Here is a 5,618-nt window from a genome sequence, read left to right as displayed (position 1 = left end):
TATATATATATTTCATTTAGATGATAGCGTGGCTCTGCCGGTTGTTCTAAATGAAATATTATGATATCTAATAATCTAACATTTAATTTATCGCAGCTAACTTTTACTTTGCGCATCTAACATTTACTTTATCGCAACTAACTTTTACTTTCCCGCAACTAATTTATTAAATCATATATTTCATTTAGGCAATAGCGTGGCTCTGCTGGTTGTTCTAAAAGAAATATAATGATTTAATTTAACATTTATTTTATGTAGTTATATATTTATATAGTTATATATATATATAATCATAGGTACCATATATAAAATATCGGTGAATTCGGTATTTTATATAGTGGGAACTATATTATATTAGGTGTGTGTTTAAATATTTAATTTTCTTGGAACCATTATTTATGGTGGTTTCCTTTGTTTTCCTTTTAGTTAAACAATATTGCATAAACCAAGAATAAATCATCGAGCCTTGATAAAATTTATAATTTGTAAACTTCGTCTTGCATTTGGTAATCTATAAATTAATAAATTTAAACTTAAAATAACCTCTCTGTGTATCGATCTCGTACTTACGAAATATATTACTTGCAGACAACCTACACTTAGGTGAATTATAATTTAAGTAGTAGCAAGTTTTTGGCGCCGTTGCCGGGGAGGTATAAATTAAGTTTATATTTGTTAATTATGTTTTATTTATAAAAATTGTGTTGTTTTTTTGTATGAGTATTTGGAGTCGAAAAAAATAATAATAACAATAATAATAATCAAGAACATGATCAATTAAGAAAACTTAGGCACCATATGAATCTTATTAGAACTAGTGCCCCATCTTGTTTAGTTTTTCCTCCTGATGCATCTAATTTCAACTTTAAACCTCAAATTATTCAACTTTTACCAAATTTTCATGGCTTAGATTCTAAAAATCCGTATTTACATCTAAGAGAATTTGAGGAAGTTTGTAATACTTATAATGATCAAAATTATAGCATTGATATAGTTCGATTAAAGCTTTTCCTTTTTTCTTTAAAAGATAAAGCTAAAACATGGCTACAAAATTTGAGATCAAGTTCAATAAGATCATGGGAAGAAATGCAACAACAATTTCTCAAAAAGTTTTTCCTTCCCATAAAACAAATTCTTTTAAAAGACAAATTACTACTTTTTCTCGAAAACAAGGAGAAACACTTTATCAATGTTGGGATAGATATAAAGAATTACTTAATACATGCCCACATCATGGTTTTGAAACATGGAGAATAGTTTCTCACTTTTATGAAGGTCTAATACCTAAAGATAGGCAAATGATAGAATTCATGTGTAATGGAACTTTTGAAGATAAAAACCCAAATGAAGCTATGTAGTATTTGGATTCATTAGCAGAAAATGCTCAAAATTGGGATAATATAGGAACAATAGAACCACCAACAAGTAAAATCAATAATTCAACAAATGGGGGTAGTATCTATAATCTTAAAGATGATATAGATATTCAAGCTAAACCTGCATCTTTAGCAAGAAAAATTGAGTCATTAGAAATGAAAAAGAGTGGTCAATTAAAAAGTATTCAAGAAATTGTTTGTCATATATGTGATACACATGATCATGCTACAAAAGATTGTCCAACATTACCTTCATTTAAAGAATGTCTCCATGAACAAGCAAATTATGTTAACAATTATAAAAAACCANTGAATTAAAAGTTTTACCATTCGAATTGAAATATGTATTTCTTGGTGAAAATAAAACATTTCCTGTTGTAATTTCTTCCACCCTTCTACCAAATCAAGAAGAAGATTTAATTAAATTACTTAAAAAATATAAAAATGCAATTGGATTGACTTTGAAAGATATAAAAGGTGTAAATCCTTTAATTTGCACACATAAAATTCATTTGGAAGAAAATGCTAAAACATATCAACAACCACAAAGAATGTTAAATCCATATATGAAAGAAGTTGTTAAAAATGAAGTATTAAAACTATTAGACGTTGGAATTATCTATCCAATCTCAGATAGCAAATGGGTAAGTCAAACACAAATAGTACCTAAAAAGTCAGGCATCACTGTTATAAAAAATGAAAAAGGAGAGTTATTACAAACTAGGATTCCATCTAGTTGGCGTATGTGTATTGATTATAGAAAATTAAATGATGCAACTAGAAAAGATCATTTCCCATTACAATTTTTAGATCAAGTTCTAGAAAAAGTAGCAAGAAATTCTTATTATTGTTTTCTTGATGGGTATTCGGGGTATTATCAAATACCTATATCATTAGAAGATCAAGAAAAAACTACTTTCACTTGTCCTTTCGAAACTTTTGCATTTAAAAGAATGCCATTTGGTTTATGTAATGCTCCGGCTACTTTTCAAAGATGCATGTTAAATATTTTCAGTGATATGATTGAAGAATTTGTAGAACTTTTATGGATGATATAACTTTTTTGGAAACTCATTTGAAAATTGTCTTAAAAACCTAGAAGAAGTATTAAAACGATGTGAAGAAAAAAATCTTGTTTTAAATTGGGAAAAATGTCATTATATGGTTAAATATGAGATTGTGTTAGGTCATGTGATATCTGAAAAAGGAATTGAAGTTGATAAAGCCAAAGTTGATGTTATTGCTAATTTAACATCACCAAAAACGGTCAAAGAAGTTCGATCATTCTTGGGTCATGCAGGTTTTTATAGAAGGTTTATAAAAAATTTCAGCATAATATCTAAACCAATTTCGAATCTTTTAACAAAAGATACACAATTTGAATGGACTCAGAAATGTGAAAATGCTTTTAAAAAAATAATTAATCTTTTAATTACATCACCTATTTTACAACCTCCAGATTGGTCTTTACCATTTGAATTAATGTGTGATGCAAGTGATTATGCTATAGGAGCTGTGTTAGGACAGAGAAAAGAAGGAAAACCGTATGCAATCTATTATGCTAGTAGAACCTTAAATAGTGCCCAAATAAATTATTCAACTACTGAAAAAGAATTACTTTCAGTAGTATTTGCATTAGATAAGTTTCGATCTTATTTAATTGGTTCTACTACTATTGTGTACACTGATCATTCTGCCGTAAAATATTTATCAAATAAACAAGATGCTAAGCCAAGATTAATACGGTGGATTTTATTGTTACAAGAATTTGATATTATAATTAAAGATAAAAAAGGAAAAGAAAATGTCGTAGCCGATCATTTATCTAGAATAATGACTGAATCATCTCATAATGAAATACCAATAAATGAAAATTTTCCAGATGATCAGTTGTTTTATGCTACTATTATGCCCTGGTTTGCTAACATTGTAAATTTTATTGTGACAAATAAAATGCCTTCTCATTGGAATTCACAGGATAAGAATAAATTCTTGATAGAAGTTAAAAAATTTTATTGGGATGATCCTTACTTGTTTAAGTATTGTCCTGACCAAATTTTTCGACGATGCATACCCGACAATGAAGTAAGTAATGTTATTAAATTTTGTCATTCTGAAGCATGTGGAGGTCATTTTTCATCCAATAAAACAGCTGCAAAAATCTTACAATGTGGATTTTATTGGCCCTCTTTATTCAAAGATACGCATTTATTTTGCAAATCTTGTGAAAACTGTCAGAAGATGGGATCGATTTCAAAACGAAACATGATGCCTTTAAATCCAATCACAATTATTGAAATATTCGATAGTTGGGGGATAGATTTTATGGGTCCATTTCTATTATCTTTTGGATATACGTACATTTTAGTCGCTATTGATTATGTTTCAAAATGGATTGAAGCAATTGCATGTAGAACTAATGATCATAAAGTTGTTATAAAATTTTAAAAGAAAATATTTTTAGTCGATTTGGAATACCTAGAGCAATAATTAGTGATGGGGGAAGTCATTTTATAAATAAATCATTTTCTTCTTTGTTAAGAAAATATGGCATTACACATAAACTTTCTACCCCATATCATCCTCAAATTAATGGTCAAGTTGAACTTACAAATAGAGAAATAAAACAAATTTTAGAAAAAAACAGTTAATCCAAATCGAAAAGATTGGTCTTTAAGATTAAATGATGCATTATGGGCATATAGAACTGTATTTAAGACATCATTAGGGATGTCACCATATAGGTTAGTTTTTGGTAAGCATTGTCATTTACCGGTTGAACTTGAACATAAAGCTTATTGGGCAATTAAAACATTTAATATTAATTTAGATGATGCATCTAAATTAAGAAAATTGCAATTAAATGAACTAGACGAATTAAGAAATGATGCATATGAAAATTCAAAATTTATAAAGATAAAACTAAAGCCTATCATGATAAAAATATTATGAGAAAGTCATTTGAAATTGGACAAAAAGTTTTACTTTATAATTCTCGTATGCATTTATTTCAGGAAAACTAAGATCGAGATGGTCAGGACCATTTATAGTTAAATTTATTTATCCTCATGGTGCTGTTGATATTGAAAATCCTAAAAATAATGACGTGTTTAAAGTTAATGGGCAAAGACTTAAGCCTTTTATAGAAAATGAAATTCTTAATGATGATTTTATGTCTTTATATGATCCACAATAGTTGTTTGATATTTTCATTTTGTTTTTGCAGATTCTAGTTCATTTCCTGGTTAAGTGGCGGATAACGGTACTCCGTGACTATCTAAGTCGGTTTGTTCAGTTTTTCCAAAATAATTGAAATATATAATAAATAATAATAATAATATGGATGCTTGTATTGTGAATCTTCGTAAATATTTTTCTTATTTACCTGATAATGCGTTGAAAAAAATTTATAATCCGGTTGATAATTGAAGCAAAAGTCCGATTGGTTGGGGAAGCAAGTGAAATAATAATAAGACATATGCCAATATTTGGTAAAAGCACATATGCCAAGAAGCGAATAGCTAAACGTATAGGTGGATGTCATAAATGTGCAAGGTGGACTTGTAAAGGGAAATTCAAAAATGTTGGAATGACATCAATGAATAGAGAAGATAAAATTTTATTCATTAAGAATGGTCTGAGTAAAGAGCTTTTGGATAATTTTCTAGATGTTCTTGATACGCATTCTAGTGGGTACGTGCAAAATGAACTTCTTAAACTATGGTGGCAATTTCAACATGAGGAATATCAATATGGACGGTGGAATCAGCCTTATAAAGATCCTACTGTAGTAACGCATATCTGTTTAGATAAGTAAATATATATATACAATTCCGTCTCGGGAATCTGACGTTAAAAGACCCTGTTTGCCAATTTATAAGAAAATTGGATGGGAAGCATATCCTCGACTCATAGAAGGCGTTGAAGCCGTTACTGAACGTAAAATCAGAAGAAGATGTGAGCCACAATCACAACTACGCTGTATATATGTGTTTTAATTTATGTCATTTTTATTTTCTTTTAATAATAATAATTTCCTGTTCAAATATTGACTTTTGGCATGTTACGCTTATAAATTCATATGCTGTGATTTAACAATTGCAGAAAACATATTTCTCAACATGTCGACGTCCACGGTAAGTAAAATCAAAAATATTTGTGTATTTTGTGGATCTAGTGCAGGAAAAGATTCAATTTATGAAGAGGCAGCAGAAAAGCTTGGAATAACACTTGCTAAAAAAA

The 5,618-nt window shown here is 28.7% G+C and overlaps 1 non-coding gene across 1 annotated transcript; it reads right to left on the bottom strand.

Annotated features, from left to right (window-relative positions):
* Positions 1 to 1,131: 1,131 nt before the first annotated feature.
* On the bottom strand, positions 1,132 to 1,240 carry LOC140965350 (small nucleolar RNA R71). Its single transcript, XR_012173044.1, has one exon. It is a non-coding gene; the product is annotated as a small nucleolar RNA R71 (small nucleolar RNA).
* Positions 1,241 to 5,618: the final 4,378 nt, after the last annotated feature.

This window comes from Primulina huaijiensis, chromosome 18, assembly GCF_012295235.1.
Source record: "Primulina huaijiensis isolate GDHJ02 chromosome 18, ASM1229523v2, whole genome shotgun sequence".
NCBI classification, from domain to species: domain Eukaryota; kingdom Viridiplantae; phylum Streptophyta; class Magnoliopsida; order Lamiales; family Gesneriaceae; genus Primulina; species Primulina huaijiensis.
Note: the sequence above shows the minus strand (reverse complement) of the source record. Positions and strands in the feature narration are given on the sequence as shown.